Raw genomic sequence first — 23,825 nt, forward strand, 5'->3', positions numbered from 1 at the left:
TCCCAAAGGAGCAGATCTGAATTCTTCACTCACTGTACCACTGTACTCTGTGACTAATCTCCTTCATCACCACAAAAGGAGCTGCTGAGAAGTGCTGCCATATCAGGATGGGTGGCACAGAACAGTCCCTGCCCCTCACTGCATGACAAGCAGACACACTCATCTCGCAGGCAGCTGCAGAAGTCATTATCCCGCACAGAAGCCGCACAGGCTCTCCGCATTGCTGCAAGCTGCCTTCAGTTTTAGGCAACTGAGCTGTCAAAGAACTGCAGGTGAGGCGGCCCAGCCACTGCCCTGGCCTTTCCTTAGAGGACCACAGCCAGCCCCTGCAGGGAGCGCGGCCAGCCCAGCCCTGCACTGTGCCTGCGAGCCCCTTGGCTACCACGTCCTTCATACGAATATGCTTCTTCGCAGGATGTGCCGCTGTCTGTGCACGTCTCTGCCCTGAAACACTTAACCCAGGAGTGCAGACATACCTGCAGTGATTGCTGTTTGCATCAAAGGCATGGGAAGAGGTTGCTATGAGCACTGAACCAGCCAGTCATACCCACCCAGCCCACGTCCAGCCCACGCAGGCATGACACATGCCAGGGAGAGAAGGCTGTGTGTGGGCCCGCTTCAACAGTGGCAGCTACAGTGCACAGCGAGATTAGCTCCTTCCCTGAGGTCATACTGAAAGGCTGTGACAGAGGCTAGAGATGAATTCAGACACCTCTATCCTAAACCAGTCATACAACCACAGCCGTGCTCTCACCTTTAGTTTGGGATACCTCTGCAGGGCCTGTATTTCCACAATCACTTTTTACTCCATTAAAAGTAAACGCAAACACTTCAGAAAGAGCAAAAGCTCAGAGGGAACAAGAATTCACTGCACATTCTAGTTCTGCATAAGAAATCAGACATCTCAGAAAATACAGTCCAGCCCAGCTGAAGTTCTCATCTTCAAAACTACACTGCTTTATCACCACATCTGTCTGGAAACGGCTCGCTGCCCACCGCACCGCCGGACTACCCTGTTGCATCAGCAGTGCAGAAAGAGATCTGCAGAGCCCACAAAAGGCATGCGGGACTGTGGGGAGGCTCCCTGCATGCAGGCAGCTTTGCTGTAGGTAGCACTGCACACACAATGCAACTAGCTTGCTCCTGAAAAGAAAAAGCTGACAAAGGGAGAAGGGTCAGGCTCTGCTTTCCCAGTCTGTAAGGTTTTCTAAGACTCATCTCCTTCAATCTCATACCATTCAGTTAATGGCTAGTTAGAGCAGTTTCACACTAATTGAAAGCAGACTTCTGTATATTTTAACTGTGGCTTTTAGCCTGATTTACATCCCTGATCTAAGCACACTTAACAAAATATGCCTTCAGGGGGAAGAAAATTTATCATTCCTTAATTTAAAGTTATACTTACTGAGAATGGCTGTGGAAGCGTCTACAGGGAATTTCAGCGTCTCTATGCCTGTCTTGGTAGCAGCTAAGTTTTCTCTCTTGCCTTCGCACAAGCGGGATGTGAAGCCAGACCTGGGACACACTCTGTGTCTGTGCTGATGAGGGCTCTCAACTGTGTATCGTTGCCAAGACACCCGGGAGAGACTCCAAAGCCTCCAGATCTCACCCTGGCTAAGGCATTCCTAATCAAATGCTCCTTTCAACAGGAGCTTTGGCCATGGGCATCGTGCAGAGCTACGATCAGCATCATTTTATTTGATCCAGGTGAAGCTAAACTTCTGTGCAGTGCTTAATATTGCTTATTAACAAAACATTTCCAATCTGGAATTGTAACAAGCTCTCTATATTAGCCTTACTTTTGAAACAAATAAATTTTCTGTCTCACCCTCCTGCTTTGAGTTGCTTAGAGGAGATCACAGAAACGATGGCAGGATTGAAGTCTGCCTTCAGGTTTGATGCTGAAGCCTGCAGTGGATGCAGTTATTTCTCAACAACTGTAAGAGTCTGCTATGCCAAAATTTTATGACCTGCAGTTGCAAGATTCTTGACATCTGGAAACAAAGAGAATTCATAAGATCTGCTGCTGCAGTAATACACGTGAATAAACTTTTGCATTATGGCAACAGATCCTAGACAGACAGGTCTCATGATGCTAGATGCCAGTACAAATTCACAAGGTCTACCCCAAAGATCTCACAGACCAAAATACAAGATGCATGGAAGCTGCAGACAGCAAGAAATAGCCAGATGAAAGGAAAACACAAGTCTGAAGTGCAGCAGAAGCCAAACTGCTTATCTGAAAAAATACCACCTCTCAGCTACCTCTCAAGTCAGTACAATAGGTGTCATTTTGGGCTCCTACCCTTTTGAATTTGTCATCCCTTTCATACTGTGTTAATTGTGTTAATGGCTATTCCATATCTTAGTGGTGTTAAGATGGAAAGGTTCACAAAGCTCATGGAAGCCTGTGCAAAACCAGACAAGATGAATAGGCATTTAAGAATCCCATTTTCCATTGCTCCTATGTTACAGCTGATCCTGAATGCACTCCAGCTTCCTTGTTCAACATTAATCTTTGTTTCTACAGGTAAGTTGATTACAATAAAAATGCTTACATTATGGAAGTCAGATCAAAGCACTTCAAAATTATCAGTATGACTGATCTGACAGATTTTTTTTTTTCTATGGATCACAAACAGTTCTGATAATGGCTTCTTGAATTAGGATAGGCAACATTTTTCAGTATCTTTCAATCTTTAATGGTATAGAAAAACATTTTCTGCCCTTTCCTATTAGTTAATCATAAACTAGATGAACTTCTAATATTCAGATTTCTGCAACAACGGAAATTTATGGACCCTTAATTTTGCTGATGAGGGTTGCTCAAAGTGGGAAGGGTCAAACACTTAAAGATTAGTTTTCAGGGAGGATATACTTTAATCCTCTTCTTTCCTCCTACAGTTACCATTATGTGTGTGTAACTAACTTAAAATGAACTCCTTGTACAAGAGCACTTGTAGTGTGGCTGAAGTAAACCAGTTAAATGTATCTTCCCAGTAGGGCCTCAGTTCCTGATTTCAGCTAACAAGGTTGTAAAGGAGGGTGGGAAGCAAAAGGAGGCAATAAGGTGAAGGAAGTACTGAGGGAAGATCTGGTTTTGCATATGGGTTTTCACACTTCTTTATACTCCCAGAGACACATTTTAGAAAGAAAAGAATAAACTGCTCCTCTGCCTGCTCCTGGCACTGCATCTGCATTGAGCCCTGGCGTGTGCAGCCTTCAACTGGCTTCATCATTCAGCCCAAAACACATTAAGCATGAATACTTCTGCAAAAAAGGTGATCATCTGTTAGTAACACTAGTTATGGACACCCCAGGGAGAGAGACACCTGGGACAGCTCATGTTCTTTACACACAAATGCTGAAGGCACATCACTCTCAAGCAGCCGAGGCTCAGCTTCTAGGTCGAATCACTGCGTGGTCGGACATGATGCAGCCCCCCTCCATAAAATTTAGTAATATAGTAAGCCTGTATAGCTTCTTAATTCAGTGCGTCTCCATTTGGAGCTTGCCTAGAGATAGCCCAACATAAAGAAATTTTACTCCTTATTCAAAAGCCCCACTGCAGGACTGGGTCTGCTCGGCTCGGCAGCAAGGCCGGCATCAGAGCATCCCACAGCCCAGACCAGGAGCAGTGATGGAGCTTGCTGCAGCTCAGCATCCTTCACCCAAGGGCTGGGGGCTACAGGGCAGGGGATGAAGCCAGTTCTCCCATAGAGTTAGGATGTGCCTGGGTTGGACAGTGTGAACCGAAAGGGAAGGGCTCCACAGCAAAAACTGGTAAAGATTACAATCATAAGCCGAGCATGATTAAAAATGTATCTCTCCCACTTGCAATTTCCATGAATCTTTCAGAAGGTCTAAATCTGAGAAGGTAAATTAACTCCTTATCTGTGCACACTTTAAGCTTTCTAAAAAGCAGGCCTGAAGTCTGGAATAAATTCAGCAGGCAGCAATCTTTTAGCCTTACATGGGAAAATTTGCCTAATAAAACACTACGATTTTATCAGGCTGTTTCCTTCTGTTTCCTCTCTGGTAGGTAATGGCAGTTACACCCACTACTTAGTTTTGACATGTGTAACCCAGAAAAGCCTCAGTTCACTGTAAAAATGCCAAGTGATACATTTCTTTGTTAGAAGATGTCTTGGGGCTCTTGTCGCATTCTTCTAAACACATCATGAAAAACTAAATGCATTGTTAACAGCTAGTAGAAAAGCACCATGCATTAGCCGTTCTTCTTCTGAATGGAAAAGAACAATTTCTGATGAAATATAGTTCCTGTTATATTCCTAGATTGCTTTACTGGATGGCTGCCCTGTCTTTCACCAGCCTCAGGCTGAAAATAGGAATTTTGAAAGAGAAATTCTGATACTCTCGAAAAGAATTAAAGGAAACTGTGAAAGTTCTCACTAAAAGGATATTTTTTAAAAACTGGGGTCAATCAATTTCTTAAAATGTTTCTTAGATATTTGTGCAATTAAACAGATTTGTTAAAAATCCAGTCAAAATGAAATTGAAACTCTCCACTCTGAAAGATGTCAAAATGAGATGCTCTGAAATTTGGACATAATTTCCTTTCTCCTGAGCCAAAATGTTGTCAAAACCAGTATTTTATGGACATTTCAATTTTGACAGAAAACAGCTTTACCATTGGACTTGGCAGTCTATCCGGTGTCTCAGCTAGAAAAGCCTCATAAGAAAGAGAAGGTGAAAGATAGCCAGAGAAAAATCACACCAAGCTGGACCGCAGAGGTGAGAGATTGGTGGCAGGAGTGGCTGAAGGGCTGGGCTTCCTCCCGCAGCCGTGCGATGGGTCAGGACCTGCTCCTGGCACTGCAATATGGCCATGGGATGGCATCTCCTCCCGTTAGTTACTTCTGTGCTGCTCTGGAAAGGCAACGCTGCCCTGTACGCTACAGGATGCATCTGCGATCAGCTACTCCCGTCTAGCAAGGGCTGCTCGCCGTAATACCGCTTTTGTAGCCCAGCATTGTACAGCAGAAAGGCTTCAATCTGCCTCCTCAATGCCTGTCAGAATGCACTGTCGCTGCACTATAGCTGAAGTTTCTCCTGGTGCTACAGCAAAACTACAGCTATTTATAAGCTATCTTATTTCCAGATTGCACTTCTTCCTAGTAGGAGAGACAAAGACACATATAAAAGGCAATTAAATAACACACAATAGATTGTGTTAACTACTGGTAACTAAGAAGCCACCTTGATCCCTTTCCGCATCTAAGATATTCACCACATGACACTGAGGCCTCAGCTCACAAAGACTTTTCAATTTCAGATTAAACATGTTGCATTGGAAATAGCTCTGGTAACCCACAGCGGCAGATTATAGCTGGCAAAGAGGAAAGAATGAATGGCAGAAAGAAAACAGGAGGGGATAAGCATTTGCACTGGGAGAAGGGGTGCCAAAGAAAACCACTATTTTTAAAAAAGTTTTACCACCTTGCTGTGTTTCTAGGACCTGGGAACTGCCTGACCACAGAGGAAGAGAGAAATAATGTGGACTGTCTGTTCTTGCAAAGCCCGATTCCACTCGTTGGAGCTCCATTTCTTGAAACGTGATCAAAATCTGGAAAAAACTCCCATCCTGAGAGAGACTTAACTGAAAACTGCACCAGTAAGAATGAAATTGAGCCCCAGCATAACTGGAGAAGGCAGACCCAGGGAAGGATATGAAGTCTCCCCAACAGCACATGCTGGAGGTGGCAGTTTTTCATAGGAAGACTTTATTTGCTTCCAGCTTGCATGATTGCTTCTGAAAACATGGCTTCCTCCTTTCAGGATTTTCTTGCAGAAACTTTTGCTAGTTACACTCCAGATGATTCACATTTAGCCTTAGAGACTATTTTTAGCTGCTTTTCTTTCAGCACATGTTCTTGGAGAGTCCCTGCTATTTATATGAGCTCCATTTCCCTCCTCTTGGCTTCTCTGGGGAGAAGCTCCATGAGGCCAGCTATTGAGAGCAGAGCTTGCATATCATTCCTCCTTTTGTGTCCTCCACACAGCAAAGCCAGTCAGAGCACTTCTGAGGTCAACAGCAGTCTTTATCACCAAGATAGATAATGGAAAGAAAACAAGCCAAGGAAAATCAAACACACTCCAGTTCCTCAGTGTTTGCAAGGCCATCCTGAGGCTGGGCTGGGCAAAGGTCTGATGACCTGGACACATGAAGAGAGATGCAAAGCTGAAGGCGTAAACATGCAACAAATACATACAGAGGCAGCTGGGTACAACTGAGCACTAAAAACCATGAGAGAATTGCCACAACTTGTCTGGGGTAAATCTGACACCAAGACATGAAGTTACCTCTTTGTTAGAGTCACATAGCTTTAAAAAAATAGGACATATTAACTCATCAGTGAGTCCATGGCCAACATTGTGGTAGGTGTATGTATGCCGTTTGAGCTGGACTCTGAAGTCTTAAGGATTAGTTTTGTAACTTTGACACAGATATTGTGGGACACAGTTAACAACCCAAAATACACGTACCTAAACAGTGTTACCTGCCCAAGAGGCAGATCTGCAAGTGGGAAGGTGGTTTGTATCAGCTTACATTGATTTCTTTCATATATGGGAACAGTATCGATGTATTAAATCAGTTTTACACTGGTAAGTCACATAAATGAAGGCCCATCTTGCTTTAACTATACCCATACAAAAGCCTATTTTTATGAAACATAAGAGTTTAATATTGTTGAGGTTCCTGCCTCTCTTCCAAATGTGGTTAAAATTTTTGAATTAGTCTAAATTTTTTGATGGATGGAAGTGGGACTCACACATGCATGCACACACGCGCGCACACACACACACTCTCAAACACTGGGAAATCTAACTAAAACATAAGTAAATCAGCTGGACATAGAGGTGAAAACATACTCAAGGTATGAATGTTAAGTAAGCTTTGACTGTAGATTGTAATTTTTATCTTCACAGTCCTCCCTGGCTTACAAGTAAATCTCTCTGCTGCCATGGAAAGATTCAGCATGCTCTAATATATAACCTAGCCTTTTAAGATTGTAGATTGATCTCAAAAGTATGGCTCAAGCTCATTAGCTTATAATCTGTTAGGTTAGTAAGAGCTCATAGGGAGCCAACATATGGATGTACTTCTGAGCACATTAACAGCTGTAGTATAGCAGCTAAGGCCATTACACTGAGCAATGAAGTTGGTTGTACTCTTTTCTTTTTGCCAATATGGCAATAATTAGGGTTGCTGCGTGGTTCAGTAGACTAAAAGAACTGGTGGACCAAATTAATCCCAGGAGTAATTCAAGGAAGACAGAGGAGTTACACCAGGCATCATGGCCAACTGTGTTCCTCTCCTTGAAACCCTTGCTTGAAAATATTAGCTATTTGCAGGCTGAAGTCTGGGCCACTAAATGGTAATTAGACAGCTACATAGCAAATAATTACCTGATTACGAGATGATTAATTAGCATGCTGTCAAGATACGATTATCCTGGCATCTAGGGAATACACTGCATTTCTTCTTTGCTCCTTACAAGATGATGACAGCAGCATAAAGCACTTCTGCCCTAAATCCTTACAGAAATGAACAGCAAAAAGCCCAGACAGTAGCACTCAGAGTCCAGGGATTTAATGAAGATCGAAATATGCAGGCAGACTGACACAGCCCAGTCCTGTCACAGCAAGTCAAAAATAGACAAGGAAACAGCTTCACAAAGAGCAAGAATCAAGTAAGATCCTACCTGCACCATTCCTCAAATACCCTGAATGCACCACTCCTAACCACAAGCATGCAATCTCACAGTGGGAGAGAAGCAATTTCTGGCTACGTGTGTATGGCAGCGTAGGCACCATACTTCATGACCATTAGCTCCAAATCAAGCCTTGCAACTTTATTTCATAGATGCCTGCAGGGATTGAAGGGTAACAGTAGATACACCTCTGGGCCCTGAGACACCAGGAAAAGGCAGGAAGGCTGATATGGTAGGGAGAGGCAAGATTTCCAACATTAGCTCCTTCCAGCAGAATACAGCCTGACCTAATTAGTTAGAACATGTCTGTTTGTACAAGGGTGCAGCAAATTTACAATGCCACCCTTGACTGTTTTTATAAAGTAGATTTCACACCTACTAATCTTGCTAGGCTAGTAGCTTCATAAACTAGTGTAGGTAAGCAAGAAAGGCATATGTCTTCAGCATCATCAGAACCAGAGCTTTGATCTTTTCTCTGGTCAAGGCAAGCCAGCCCTGCTTCGCACTCTGCCTTTCATTTGGGCAAGCTCTGCAGACAGAGGAACAAAGAAATTTCTGGAAAATTATTAGCCCATGACATTTAGTATCCAATTCCACCTGTATGCACAAAAGTACTGCTGAATATTATAGATACTCAGTTATAAAAGCTGGGCCAGCAGACAGGACAGCAGCTGAGACATAGGTACGGGTTCCCACTCGGTGACAGACATCTCCCAGGACCTCAGTGGTATGCAGTCACCTGGCTTTTCTGGAAACCAGTCTGACTCTGCCACCTACCTGGGTCTTATCACTGAACAGCTCAATTTGTCTTCTTCAAACTTGGGATGAATAACAATTTCCTAGCTCCCAGAGAAGCTGTGAGATTAATTCATTAGAGCCTATGAAACACTTTGAGAGTATAATAATGGAATAAGTATTGTAGATAGTTTTTATGCTAATTCCTTCATCTACATATCTGTGGCCACCGCCTCCAGGAATTTAACAGATATATTGTATGCAGAATAAATTTCTCAGGAGTAACAAGCCTCAGTACCAAGTTTGCAGATCATTTCCACATCTGGCCACCTGTGTAGGGCCACCCTACACTTGTTCCTCCAGGATAATGAGGGCAGCCTACTGTGAGATGGTGGTGAATGACAGCCCGAGGGCACAGAGCCTGTGAACTATGCTGCTTTGCACATCTTTGCACCAGCCTTAGGGGGAAGCAACCAGGGTGGCAACTCCTTTAAAAATCCCCTAATGACAAAGGCCGTCCTCACCCAGCTCTCTGGGAAGATGTGCAGGCAGTCTCTCCCTGGCTGGCCCATTGTTCCAACTAGTATTTTCCTCCTCTTCCTGTATGTAAACGCCACTAGTGCTTCTCACATTCAAACCCTTCTTCCAGGCCAGATCCTGTAAAATCCTTAATTCTAGATAAACTAAAGCGCCCAAGTGCCCAGCCCCTTTGGAAGCAACAGGAATCAAGTCTCTGCGCATACTGGTGACACAAGGCCTCCCAGGTCTCCTGGCCATCCCCTCCCTGGGAACGCTCTACATTGCAGCCAGGGTGCTGAGTATACTGTGTTGAACTTTGCCTCTGTTATCCCTTAGCTAGACGGCTCCCAATTAACAATTTTGTGTGAGCCCAACCAGCTCTAGACAATATTTTCAAATGTGACCACTGTGAAAGGAAAAAAAAAATAGGTCAAGAGGATTATGCAGGGTGACTAATGATTGCTGCATGCTGGGCTGAGATGTGAAGTCTGGCTGTTTTCAAAGGTGCATAATGATACGTCCTTGTCTGACCTGTGGTGCTGTTGACACTTTTTCTGAGTTGATGCCTTCTCACAAATGCCCATTAGGCTGGAAGCTTGAACACCCACCGTGAATGATGCCAGCGGAGTGGAAGGGCTATCAAACTTTGCAGAACTCCCATTTAAGTTTCACTTCATTCCTTAAAAGCCAGGCAGCGGAGGCAATTATTTAACTGCCAAGCCCTTTTGGAGTTGTTTGCTGAGGGATGTGGCTGCTGTTCTCAGGCTGTGGGGCACAACACGTTAATGCACAGACAGTTCCCTTGAAGCAGGTCAACAGATAAGAGGAGGGGGCTATTCTGCTCAGCACAGCTGGCACATTTAGTCAGGGGAATGTGCTCTGCCAGCCAGCTTGTCATCCAAATAGCCAGAACTAATAGTTTTATCCTTATTTTACTGATAGGGAGGACAACATGGTGTGATAGAGGGCATGGTTCAGCCATCCTGCCCAAAAATCACAGAAGGTTTGTAACAATAGGAAAATTAATTTAGCTGTTTTCTCTCCTGGTCCTGTGTTTAGCATTAGACTCTCTCCAAGTACGCTTTTCATTAACAGGGAAGTTAGAATTCATTTTTCCTATCTGATAAATGTATCTGTATCAATCCCTCCATGCTGGTCACAGAAATATGTCCCTTTCTAGCTACAGAAATTGCTCAGCTATAGCTGAGCCAAACCTATAGTTCACCACAGCAACTCCAGAGATACAAATGGTGCAGCAGCATCAGAAAGTCACAGAAAACAGCCTTTTGTTTCTATTACAGTCCCTTCATGGATAAGAGTATAAATAGAACCATAGAGAAATTTCCTTGACAAAACACAGACATACCAGGAAAAACATAACTTCTTCAGCCTAACTGTGAGGAAGATCTGAGAGACATTTCATCTCAGACAGCAGAGGCCAGCCCTTGCATATGGGCTGTTGGCAGCCTGGCAAAAGCTGGGTGTGATGACGCTAGACTGGATGGTGCTGGGCCCTAGACATGGAGCAGGGAACAGCAGGTGCAAATCTGTTGTAGGAGGCAGGATACCTTCTTCAATTTGCATAACATTTTTTTCAGAAGGCCGCAGGAAAAACTCCCAGCCTGAGGAGTAACAGTCAGCTGTCCAATAAAGCTCACAAGCGTAGGCAAAGTTGTGAGAATATTAGCACTATCAAGACCTTTCTGAGGCACCATCACATTGATTTTCTACAGCTGTTAGGTGATGTTCACATTTACAGAAGGAATGGGGGAGCGCAGCACATACGTACATCCCATAGTTGCCTTTAAAATAAGCTGTTTTAATTTCCAGAAAATTCTACATTGGTAAAAGAACAAAAATTCCTTGCTATAGCAAGAGCAGTCCTCTGTGACTGAAAAGGCAGAGCCCAGGCCAGGCCTTTCGATAGAGTTCCACTAAGGCATTGCGAACTGCAGGCTTGTAGAGGGCCTGGGCTCCCTCCTGACCCCCCGAGGTACTGCACAGCATTTAACAGAGGATCCATTTCTGCCCCATTGTTAGGTCTCTGCAATCACAGGCTGAGAAGAATAATTTTGCGCAAGCTCCTTGATTTAGATCAACCCAAAAGCGACAAGAATACTCTTCTTGCTTTTTTAAAGAAAAGCCTGCTGGAGCCAACAGGCTGATTGTTCCATAAATCAATTTCTTTCCCAACTGTAAAATCTCCAATTGCACATCCCCTGCCTTTCGTCCTAATTAAATAGTGATGTGAAGTAATCAGCAGTATTGTCAATGGCCCTGGTGCTGCACAGACACTTCTGGATATACAACGTTAGAAGGAAACGAAGACAATGAAGAAGATTCCCCCCCCAGCAGCTGCACCAAGACTAGCAGGATTGCTGGAAACATCCATGCAAAACCAAGACACCCCGCGGCTGCAGGGCGAGCCCAGCCAGGGGCCCACAGCGCCCCATGTTCTGTAAAGAACAGCTCATGGAAGGGCCCCTCCCTGTGCTAAATGTGACATGGGTTTTTCTACCATTTCAGCAGAGAGTAAACTACTTCCAGTTACCTTTCATATGCTATTTCCATAATCTGGTGAAATTAAAATACCGAACCATTCTTAAACACTGATCCCTGCCCTTGACACTCACCTCCCCCTTCTACTTAATCATGTTCAGTATGGAAGTGTTTCAATGCCAGGACAATGAGGTGCTGTGAGACTCAGTTGTCAGCAGGGGTGAAGCTTTTGGACCCCATGTCATCTAAGCAGCAGCTTCAGATGGTGAATTACCTTAAGAAACAGAAACGCGTGTGGTCCATGTGGTTCTTGTTACCCACTGACTCTTGTGGAAGCGGCAGGAGCGCGAAGGCAGCTCCAGCCTACTGGAAAGTGGGAGGTGGATAAAGGATGTTGTGCGCCCCCAAGCAGACCTGTCCCAGGGAGCTGTGCATGTAAAGGCGAGCCTATGCAGAACGCAAGTATGTAAGTCAAACTAAATATGAATGTTTGGTACAGTAAATATTGATATACTCCTAATAGTGCTGGTTTCTCCCCTTTCACATCTCTTCCTTCTAAAATGAAGTGGTCCCGTCCTCCCAGGGGAGAAGCAAAGGAAGAGCCCCACATGACAGGCACTATAAAAATACAATCAAGAGAGACTGTCTTTTCCTGTAAAGGTTTTTGATCTAATGAGACTACATACAAGCTAAAGGAAAAACGTGTCACTCAGCAGCACAGCAAGTAATGCCCTGGCTCTAAATCAGGAAACATCTGACAATTGTGTCCATAGGGAAAAAAAAAATGTAATCTTCAATAACTGCAGAGAAAGTGCTCCAGGACTTTCTCTGGCCCTAGGATTTTGCTTCATGAAGCACATGGGTCAGTGTTATTCAGTACATTTCACTGCTAAAACTTTTCTTTGTAGACCAGTAGGACATCAGTCACTCTTGGCAGGGCATCTTCTGCAGTATCTGAGCACAAACTCTTTCCCCTGTGATTCAGGTACCACGAGATGGCACAGGATGTCTCCTAATAGCAAAGTTTTGTCGTGGTGCAGTGTCCTGGTTCTGGCAAGGATAGAGTTCATTTCCCAAGGAGCCAGGACAGGTGAGCCAAGCTGGCTGGGGGCTAGTCCATGCCATGTGACGTCACGCTCACCATAAAGGGGGCTGGCCGGGCGGGGGGGGTTCGGCGTGTCGGCGTGGCTCCGGGACGGGTCGAGCGTCCGGTCGGTCGGTCCTCGGATCGGTAAATCGTTCTCTGTGATCGCCCGTTGTTACTATCTGTTATCAGCACTGTTGTTGATTGTTTCCCTCTCCCTTGCTGTCCCAGTAACCTGCCCCTATCCCACCCCTTGAGGCTTTGCCGTTGTTTTTCCCTTCTCCTCCCTGTCCCGCCGGAGGACGCTGAGCGAGCGGCCGTGGCACTCAGCTGCCAGCTGGGGCTGAACCGCGCCATGCAGTAATGTGAGCAGTTCTACTCAGTTTCATACTAGGCAACAGGTGAAAACTCTGAATTTACTGCACAAAACTCCCTTTTGTAATTCCCCTGTAATATGTCACCGTTGGCTTAGCAATGAGACAAACAGAAAGATTTTAAGTGAAGTTTCAAAATGCAGTGGAAATAGAAAACCAGTACTTTGAGTATGCATATACAACTCCACAGACACACAGACAGGAAAGGCCTCTTCCCCCCACTCCCAGAAAAGACTTGCATTATTTTATGGGCAGGACTGATGTCACTTGGACAAGGCCTAGAGACTCCACAATGGACTCGGCATCCTCAGAATTGAACATTTATGGGTTGTTGCTGATAAGATCATGACAAAAAGGATGCAAATGACCTCTGATCATCTCAGTTTCTATTTTGTTATTATGCATAGATTAAAAAAACAAAACAAAAACCAAAGGAGGAACTCTTATTTTTCACTTTAGCCACAGCTTTCATATATGTCAGACCAAACTCCTCCTCCAAGTTTACCGATGGAAATTTAACCACAGTAAAGACTTATAATTCAATTAAGATTTCCAGATTTGGCCTAGAGGTTGTAGGGTGCATGCGATCATTTGGGATAACTGGGAGATACTAAAGTTAAACATTTGCAGAGTATCCAGTTCTCTGTAAGTAGCAGATGAACAAGACAAACTATCCTAATTACATTTCAGACTTCTCCCAATTGGTTTTCCTTTAATCTCTCAAACTTTAACTTCCTTTTTGTGGCCTTAGATTTACTTTCCTCTGATTTTTGAGCATTCATCTCCCACCCCCTTTTTCCTTCATTCTTCACTGCAGTCCTTCTATGTACACACTTTAGATAAGTTGTCCTCTCTTGTACAAGGCACTGAGAGAAAATTCAGTTGAAAACACTGCAATAATTTTGAGCCAGCAGGCCAAATAGCAGCAGAAATTCCTAGAGAAAAAAGCTGATGAAACTGGTCTATGAAATATTCTGAGGAGTGCAACAAGAAGCCAGTAGAGCAAAGATCCCAAGAAATACACTGGTCTAAAACGTAGAGATTTATGGCAGAGGCTCCCTTTTAAAGATGTAGATATGACAAACCATTTTAAGTTCTAAAACTTTAAAAGACACAAAGGTTCCCTGGGGAAGGTGAAGCTGTGAGTTGAAAGGAGGCATATATAGGGCAAAAAAATTCCTATTTTAACAGTCTTAAAAGTTTACCCAGTGGGGAAAAAAAAAAAAAAACCTCAGCAGGAACACAGGCTCACTTCTTTCTTGCTCTTAGGTTGATTTTCACCATCTAATAATCTGACCAACAGTTCTTAGTGGTTCCTAAACACCCCTCCCCATTCTGGACAGGTTCCCATCCTCCATGCACTAGACTTTGTACATGAGTAAAATATGCCTTAGGGCATTGTAACCATATGGTCCATCTCCTGATGAAAGACACATGCCCTACTTACCCCAACAAATCTTCTTCAATGACATTAGCCTTCAAGGACACAGTAATGAAAAAATCACTGGAGCAACAAACAGCAATAATTTTTTCAACATACACATGCCAGTAATAAATGCAGAACAGTTATTGATACAGGAAACTTCTTGTGGAGAATATACAAAAACACTTGAGGTTCTGTCTATTGCTCTGTCTGTGACCAAAACAAGCCAAACATATCCTCTCTGCTGCTGGAAGAAGGTGGTAGCATATTCAGCATCTGTAAGTTGGAAAATTCCCCCTATTTTAAATGAGGTGTTATGAATAAATTTCTATTATGGGCAAGAAAGTTTACCTAAGTATTGCACTATTTATAAAAATGGCTTGTCAAAACTCTACAATATATTTACACCATATTTATGTATTTTTCAATGTATCTATCCAACAGTGCAGAGCCTGCAAACTTTCTCTACTCCAGTCATTTTCCTGCTTTGGCTCTACGTGGTGCTGTACAAACACATGCTGAGAAAGCCTTTGCCCCAAACAATATGCTGAGTGACTGAGACTTATGTAGAAAGGCAACAAACAAACAGGATTCAAACGAGGGATGTCTCCTTGCAGGCTCTCAGGCTCCACGGCTAAGAACAAAGTCTCTTGCAAAGCCAAATTGTTTGTTATCACAGTCCTATTACCACAGGCTGGGAAAGGCTCCAGGGAATCACCCTTTTTGATATGCCTTTCTTACCTTACTATGTCTACTTTGTGCATTCTCTTTCCAAACACTTCCTAGTCATGGTGGTTTGAGACTAGGCTGCCAGGTTCATACTGTCAGCCCAAAACGCTCATCAGCATTTGCATCAACTCTCTATCAACATTGCCACGGCTACATTATTATTCCAATTTAACCTTCCTAGCAGCTTATCATAATGCCAAGTACCAAAACAAGCCTGGGATCCAGTGTACACCTCCACCTAAACAGGCTACTCTATCTCATGGCCTATTCCCCAACTGATACTACAGTCAACTGGGTAATTACAGCCTGGGTAAAAAGGTGTGCCAAATAGCAAAAGTCCTAATTAACAAGGCCTCTCAGGGGCCTAATTTATCTTGCCTGGATTTCTATAAACTTAGAAAATGTAACAGTTGACAGTTTCTTTCCTATTTCTCATGTGTTCAGACCATAGCTCTTGGAGCAAGGACTGTTTCGCTGCTGCTAAACACTGCCCGGCCAGCGGCAGTCCCCGGACCCGCTGGCACTGCCCCACCAGTGTGCACACAGCTCCGAAACCGGTCCAGGCTCTGCAAGGACCACGTCCAATGGAAAGAAATGATGTCTCTATTCCATCGAGCTTAGGATGGACTTCAGCAGCCTCTTCTTGGCATGCAGTCACTCAACAGAAGCTGCATTTATCTGTGTTTCTGTGTCCCTGATTAAAAGAAGGTCAAATAGCCCATATCTCTTTTCAATTTTTAATCGCAATTTCATGCTGTTATTTCAGCTGCTTGAGGTGGTGTAGCACAAATCCCTCAGGAGTAATTCCTAGATAGTCTCTTGTAGGCTGCCCTACTTTTTCTTCCTGTTCAGTTACAAATTGCTTATCACAGCCCAGATGTGTGACAGTTCTGGAAAAGCCTGCCTCCACCCAGACAAATACATTCTCCACTGCAGTGTGGAAAAAAATAAAAAAAAAATTAAAAAAAAATCACATTTTGATTCTTCTCCAGCTTCTAAAATAGACAAGATAAGCAAGATCTAAATCTTAGCTCTGTGAGCCCAGCTGAGTACGATGGTTTCATTTTAAACAGTTCTGTAGACTCCCACGGAGGACAGCGCCACAGTCCCCGCAGTCTCCCACAGTGGGAGGCAGGTCTCAGCGCTGCCGGGAAAACCTGGTGGGGGAAACACTCAGATGGGTAGGCCAAATTCCACCCGGTTTTGCAGAGATTTTGGACATTGCAAGTGCTGGGTGTGAAATGCGAGAAGGAGGAACTGGGAAAGGAGTCTAAAGCTTTCATAACTAAGGAAAGTATTGGGCAATTTCATGAACTGCATGGGTCATTTTGGTGGCAATTCTTGAGGCTTCTGAAATCACGTATTTGAACCCTAAAGTATTATAGGCAGTATAGCAGCAGCTATGTGACAGAAATGAATGCTGTAAGAATTCACCTGTGGAGGAATTTTTTTATGTAAGTGGGAAAATTCCTAGCAATATGTGCAGTTCTTGTTTTGAAAACTGAGAGAAGCTGCCTCCAAAAAAAAAAAAAAAAAAAATACACTGCTCTCAGTTTGGTCAGAGAGGCTAGAAGGCAGAAAAGAAGCAGTGAAATCCTTTTTGTTGGCTTGTGCAATGTGGGATTTCGCTGGTTTTGTTTAGCTAGAACATCTCTTTGTGGTTGACTTTCTTTCTACAGTTCATAATAATCTGGAATCTTGGCTTTATCAACCAGCTTTTACAGGTCTACAGAGAACTTTTTTTCTAATGAAAAACAAAAGGATAAAACTACTTAAACCAATGCGTTTTACTAAAAAAAAAATAAAAATCCTGTATTTCTATTTCACAGCCTTCCCACTGAAAATATTCTAACACCACCACTCTATGGCCCAAAATCTTCCATAAATGCAGCACAAATTTCCCTGAGCAGCAAGGAGAAAATATATTAAGCTGAATAGGAAATAAAAAAATAGAAAAAAAAAAGTTTCAAGTTTATGAACTGGAAGGCAAAGATATCCTTATCTTGTCATACAAGTGTCAAGAAACCCACCAAACTCTACATGTACTGCCTCTTACTTGGCTACTTTTATTACAGATATTTTGGTATTCCCCAAAGGCCATATATCAGAATCAAGACTCATTCACCACCCTCTGACCGAGCAGTTGTATTTCTTTCATGGGAGTACAGCACATAGTGAGTGCTGTCATAATATTTCTTTTGCTTATGTTGTTAACAATGCTGTATTCAAGACACACCACAAATTAAAGTGGACAGATTTTCAGTACAGCAAAAAAAAGGCAAAAAGGACTAAACTACAAAGCCATACTTACATGAAGGATTACATCAATAGGGATGCGACTTCCTTGATAGAAAGAGACCAACTTTTAGCTTTCAGTCATTTCACAGCCTCTACTCACAGACTGAGCCACAGCCTAAATTGGTTTATCCATAGAGACACAAAGGACGGGAGGAATATTTTGCCATGGCAACTGATAATTCCAGAAAAAACACCCCCAAAACTGTGCTCAGTCAGAAAATCAGTGGATTAAAAGCTTGAAAATAACTCCTCAGAAAGAAAAAAATAGGGATGAGTGAGAAAATGTCTATTGAACTGAGGTTCTGTCAAAGAGATAGGTGACAGGTTTTCAAATGGTAAAGCTTTTGAATGCTATACAAAACCCTACCTGGGCCACAGAACAGAAATAAATACTCAAAAAAGAGTCATAGGTAACAAATATAAGTGCATGAGGTTACTTTCCTATAGATGCCTGGAACAACACTACAGCTGGAACTTCATCTCTGTCGTCGAGTCACAGCAAGGATGGCTTGAACCAGGCAGTCACAGTTTCATCTGTTTCAAACCACTCAGCCACATATAGCCCTAAGAAATGGTAAATTTTGGTCAGACAAGTCCCTGTGGGAAGTGAATAATGTTTGGTTCCCTCATTGATTTAAGCTTCTAAGCCAGTAGTTCACAAGCAAGAGCAGGTGCTTAACATTTAAACTGGCTAACTGGCAGAATTTGTGCAAAACCACTGACATACACAAATTCAGCCCAGGTTCCCAACCCCAAAAAGAGGGCACTATCTGAATAAACACTGAGATATTCTATTCTAGGGGCTATGGAAACTCAAGCAACATCTCTATCAGGTCTCCCCCCAGCCCTGGGCAGTCTCCTACTGGCCTCAGATAGTGGGATTGCATTTGGAGGGAGCAAAGTCCATTTACTGGGGTGTTGTGGCAAGAACTGGGTGGGAAAACATTTCTCCCAGCCTGGGAGCTCTTAGATTTCAAAATATTTTCTTGGTCCAGCTCAGGATGAGAAGGTCAAAACCTTGGATTTTTCTGAAAAGAAAATCCAAAACACATTTTGAGAAAGGGAAGAAATACTTTTTGACTGGGCCAGAGTGTTTCACTTCTTTTGTATTATTTTATGTGAATTTTATACAACATTCAAGCAAAAATAAGTCAGGGGAAAAAGTAATTTCCCCTTTTAAAATGTCAGCTTCTGATGTTCCACCAAATCAAAAATTCAAACTGGTTTTTAAAAAGAAAATACTGCTTAATCTCTTTTATGGCTTTGGAGGAGTCAGCATTTATTTTGTTGGGAGATGCCTATCTTGCCCCAAGTGCAAAACTGTTCTTTCTCTGTACAGCAGTTCTTCAGGGCAGCATTTCATAATCAGTTTGAGCAGCCAGAGAGGTACATTATTTTTATGCAGGCGTTTTGTACCAAGGACACTTATTTTTGCATGTGTGCACAAACATAAAAAATATAATTCAGAATATTGCCAGGTGAAAGCAGGCAATTTCCATGTAAATTAGTCCCAAATAGGGGCACACTGTGCTCTTCATTGCTCTTGGTAATTGTTCACCGGGGGCTTCTCGGCAGTTGTAGTTAAAGTTGCTTTCTATTGCTTGGAAAAAATAGGAAGAAATGAATTGCTGAGAATGTTGCCCTTAGAGGTTAAAATAAACTCATCAGTGCAGACAGTGTGTTGCCTATGTGTAATCCTGCCTAGCCCTATGTAGGAACACAGACCTTTTTCTCTCTGTAACCGCATGGCTGTGCTTTATCAAGCTTTTCTTCTCCTGCTCTCCAGCAAGGGATTCAGGCAGTGAGCACCTCAGGAACAACCCAAGGTGTTGACCAAACTCCTGCCAGGGTCTGAGAAGTCTTTCTCCTGATTTCAGCAGGGTCTGGGATCAGTCCCTAGGCTGGGCCTCCCAAAAGGCCATCCCTGGAGATGTTGAACATACTCGTTTCCCAGGGGATGCAGCAGAAGCTGAGGGGAAGTAGAATCTGGCAGATTTAGGAGCACCCAATATAAACCAGACTTCTAGATTAGACCAAGGAAACCAGGGAACCTTCTGCTTCCTTTGGCATACCCAAGAGAGAGGCTTGAGCCAGAACATTCCCCAGCTGAAGTACTGGGAGACATGCACGTCCCAGGTTTTGACTACTGCAGGAATGAAGAGGCTGCACAGCCTCTCTCCCAGCTTCTTGAGGAAAGACATTAGGATGAGCTACTCATAATCACAACACGAGTCCCACAGTGACAGCAGGACAGAAGAGCCCACCACCAGCTTGGTAAGGGAAGCAATTTGCAAACATGCACTGTGGTGATCGCTGTGTAGCATAAACACCCCAAGAGTCTCAAGCACAGGGAGGGAAGCCTTCACACGTGAAGCAGACACCGAGCATCTCTGGGGCTGAAAACACAATGAGAGCCAAGAATGAGAGAGTGTGGGTGGTAGAAAAAACTGGAGACTGATAACAAACAGAAAAAAAAAAGCTTCAATTTGCTGCGTTTAATATTGCTTCTCCTCACCGCACAGGCTTGTTTTTTATCTTTGCTATCGATTGGAAAGGTATTTCCAACTTAATAACATCTTAGCTGCTTTGCCCCTGCTAAATAGGAGTGTCTCTGCCAATGCTACCACAGAAGGCAGGAGGAAAGATGTATTTTGCATTAACAGTTTGGCAACACCTGGGTTTAATGTTAGGAAAAACAGTATCAAGAAAACCCTCCTGACAAAGGCGGTCAATGATTTTGCCCAAGAACACTGGCAACCCGATGGTCAAATGCTTCAAAATACAGCATACATGAGATGAAAAATAGAAAAAATTCTAGTTATAGACTCTCTAAAGTTTCCCCAGTAGATCTGACATCCTTCACTCAAACTTTGCTTCAGCTTCCAGAAGCAAGAGCTTTATTTAAGATGGGAACAACAAGAAGAAGAGAACTGCAAGTTTGAGTCAATAAACTATTCAATACTTTCCTGGGCTTTGCTTTTCAATAAATAGCAAGAGCCAGCACAATCGGAGGTAGTAACTGCAATTCCAGGCTGACAAAGGAGACCTATGCAAATGGCCCTTCACCTTTGCTCAGTCCAGCTGTGTCTCAGACTGCTACGTTCTTCCACAGCCTAATGAAAACCCTGTTTGGATCACAGGCTTTTTCCAGTGCCGAAAGGCCCCTCTGTTCTGACACAGGTGTTAGCAGAGATCCTCAGGCAGCTAGTGGGGAACATTTTTTTTCAAAAAGCCAGTGGGGGACTCCTAATTGCTACTGAAAATATTTTCAAAGCAGCAGATCAGCTAGTAGTCCCAGCTCCATCCCAGAGGCAAACACAATTTATTTGTCATGTTTCAACAATTTTTCTGCTGTTCATACAGTGTAATTAATCACTTGGCAGGCAGGCAAACACACACAGGATTGAAAAGGCAGCTCATTCTTTGACATGCAGCAATCATCCTGTACCTCGTTAAGAGGCAGAATCACTGCCTTATTTACAGGTGAGAGCAGCAAAAAAATAGAAAGTAGCAACTCAATACAGCAACAATTAATAAGAAACAAACAAACAGCCTTGTTTAAAACAAGGACCCTGTTATCATTGTATCTTACAGCACACTCTTCCACTGGGTTTGCATGTACAGCACTTGGGCATCGATTTCAGATGAAAAGGCAATTACTCACATGTGGAAATATATAGTCTGTCCCTTCATAAGCAGCTACTCAAATAGGCACCCTGCTACCTGGTGGTGAGAGGCTCTAAGATCTGTCATTCAATGTCCTTTCTGTCATCTACGTGGGTGATCTAGATTCAGGCTCCCTTCAAATCCGAACAGCCAAAATAACGCCAGGTGAAGAGCTGAAAAATCCAGCTCCTGTTGCTGATTCCCTTTTCCCCAAACGTAGGTGCTCAGACAGAAGAGCACCTAGACCCAGGTCACTGATTCTCAGAGCCTGCAATGCAAACCTTGGCCAGGGAGCTGCAGACGCAGCCAGCCTAATTCCCTCCAAGTCCTGTGGCTAGTGCTCCCAGCTGGCTAGGTGCCCGGGAAGGCCCTGAGCCAGCCGTTCGGAAATACTAGACACAGGCACTTTGCTTTGTTTGAGCTGGCTGAATCTGGGTCTGGGTTTTCACACACATACTTCAGCTGTGGACTTTCTGTTGGTTACCATCTCCAAAAGGCTATCCAAGGGCTCTGAAGTGCTACCAGATGCTCGCCACAAAGCAAATCCTGCACACTGGACTAGGGAGACTCTTGTCTCCCTTCACTGGAGCCAAAACAACAGCTGAGGCCATAGCAGCAAACACTGTGAAAGGAATTCATGATCGATAAATTGGCTTCTGGCAAATTCAGAGCATTTCTATTATCTCTCTAAGGGCTGTAAGAGACAGAAATTATATTAATAAACAGCACTTGACTGAAGCAGTGCCTGAAATGGAGCACAAACAGACCTTAACCAAATCAACAGCCTCTGAATTCATACACAGAGGGGGCAGGTCTATCTGCAGGTCCTGGAGCTGAGAGGCTTTACAACTGCTAACTCCTACCTTCAATCCCATCCTCCTAAGTTTCTTTGGACCAGCTTTCTCTGTATGTGCTAACGTACTCTTTGCAGCCTGATTCAATGCTGATGGAAGTTAGTGGGAGATTTCCCACTGATCTGAGAGTCCTGGAGTAACCAAGTCCTGCTCTTTGCTTTCTGCATATCACACCTTAATAGACTTGAGCTCAGAGGAAGAGCTCTCCATCCACCGAAATATCACTGACACAGCCTCTCATTATACACCATTAGAAACCTTCCATGGAATGGTCTTTGCATTTTAAATTTCAGTAGGATTTTTTTCTCCTTTTTGGACAAAGTTTTTAGACATTAAAAGCTTGTCAGCTTTCGTTCTTGTTTACAATGAAGGAAAAGAAAAAGTAAAAGCAGACCATTTACAAAATGTCAAATGAAATACCCCAAGCTCATGGTATCAGGGGATTTTATGTATCAATTTAAATTAATTGCATCCAATTGGTTGCAATTAAAGGCTGGAGGCTTGGCAGTTTCTTCTTCTCCATTTGACTCTATATACATAAACAGCAGGATCAGTTCAGCACCGTACTGTGGCTCCTGCCACTTCATCCCACTTCTTGGCATTACCTTCACCTCTTCAGATTTCTCCTTTGGGCTTTGGAAAGCTACAATACAGGGAGTGCGCACTTGGGAGGGGAAGCAAAAGTAGGGGACAGGGAAAATAACATGCGACAAGGATAAATCTCCTCTTCCTCTCAAATCTCATTGTGAATACAGAGACGGCATAACAACGAACCAGCTCAGTACCTGCCTTTGTGTAAGTACAACCCCTTGGGTGGAATAAAAGGGATGCATTCCCTTTTAAAATATCTATTTGTGCCGTCACAGCAGATGTATCCTTCTGCCGCCGGAGAATTTGACTACACTTGAGAATTAGACATGCAAAAGCTATACTGGGATGAAAATCAGATTAGACAGGCAACTACCATTTGTGCCATTGGGAGCTGCCCATAAACTTGACTACATCACCAGGAATTTGCACTCAAGAAGGTCTGGGAGATGCAAGGAGAGCTCGAATGTTTTCGCTATGCTCTTCTTTGGGAACTGGGAACAAATCTCATCAATGCTGATAACCTCAAATCCACCTGGGCCTCAGTTCTCCTCTGTTGCATCAGATTTAAAACTCCAACTTTCTGTTACGGCAGAGGATCCTTAAAGCAAGTGCCAGAACCTGTTCACAGGCTTTTCCCAGTCTTTAACTGACATCTAGCGAACAGTTTCTAAACTGCATCTGAAAGACCCAAAGAGTGTAGATGAAACGATCCCCTCCAGAGGGCAGCTGTGCAGAGGAGGTGTGGGATAATCGTAGGGTGTACAACAAGGTGCACTGTTTCCTGTCCTCTCCTTACCACGAGAGCTCATCTGCCCTTTGGGCAGGTGGGGAAGAACCTGGTTCTGCTCAGAGGCTGTACAAGTACTGCATCAGCCCAATTAAAGTGGGCTGCTGGACTCTACTGCAACAGTGCCGCCCACTGCAGGGACCATACAGGGTGGCTGGTGTACCTCAGAAGTCCTACCCAGGAGTGATCAGCAAGGCTTCCACCACAGCACTGCCAGATCAACTCCTTCTGAACAGGAAGGTCACCTTTTGCCCCATTCCTCTCCCAGAGACACAAATCTAGAACTCGTTGGCTACTACCAGGATTAGAAACTGCAACTCCCACTCTAAAGCTGTCCTGGTGATAGGTGGCAGGAGTGGTGTAGTTTGCAGCCATCTCACAGTTTGTCTTCAAGCACTCTCCACAGCACATCTTTGGGTGACAGCAGATGTGAAATCCCTGCGGAATAAAGGCCCAATGACCATGCCGCCTGCCTGCACAGCATGTCGGAACCAGCTTGCAATGTCTGTATAGCAATGGGTGAACATCTA

The 23,825-nt window shown here is 43.7% G+C and overlaps 1 protein-coding gene across 3 annotated transcripts in view; it reads right to left on the reverse strand.

Annotated features, from left to right (window-relative positions):
• The window catches only part of RAB11FIP4 (RAB11 family interacting protein 4), a 124,733-nt gene that overhangs the window by 46,057 nt on the left and 54,851 nt on the right, over positions 1–23,825 (reverse strand). Inside the window, exon 1 of one of the 3 annotated variants that reach the window (XM_075770390.1) lies at positions 1,406–1,537. The exons of the other annotated variants lie outside the window; for them this stretch is intronic. The gene's annotated coding sequence lies outside the window, so the exon portion shown is untranslated. Of the gene's footprint in view, positions 1–1,405; positions 1,538–23,825 lie in introns of those variants that run through there. 3 annotated transcript variants of the gene reach the window in all.

The sequence above is a fragment of the Balearica regulorum genome, chromosome 18 (genome assembly GCF_011004875.1).
Source record: "Balearica regulorum gibbericeps isolate bBalReg1 chromosome 18, bBalReg1.pri, whole genome shotgun sequence".
NCBI classification, from domain to species: Eukaryota; Metazoa; Chordata; class Aves; order Gruiformes; family Gruidae; genus Balearica; species Balearica regulorum.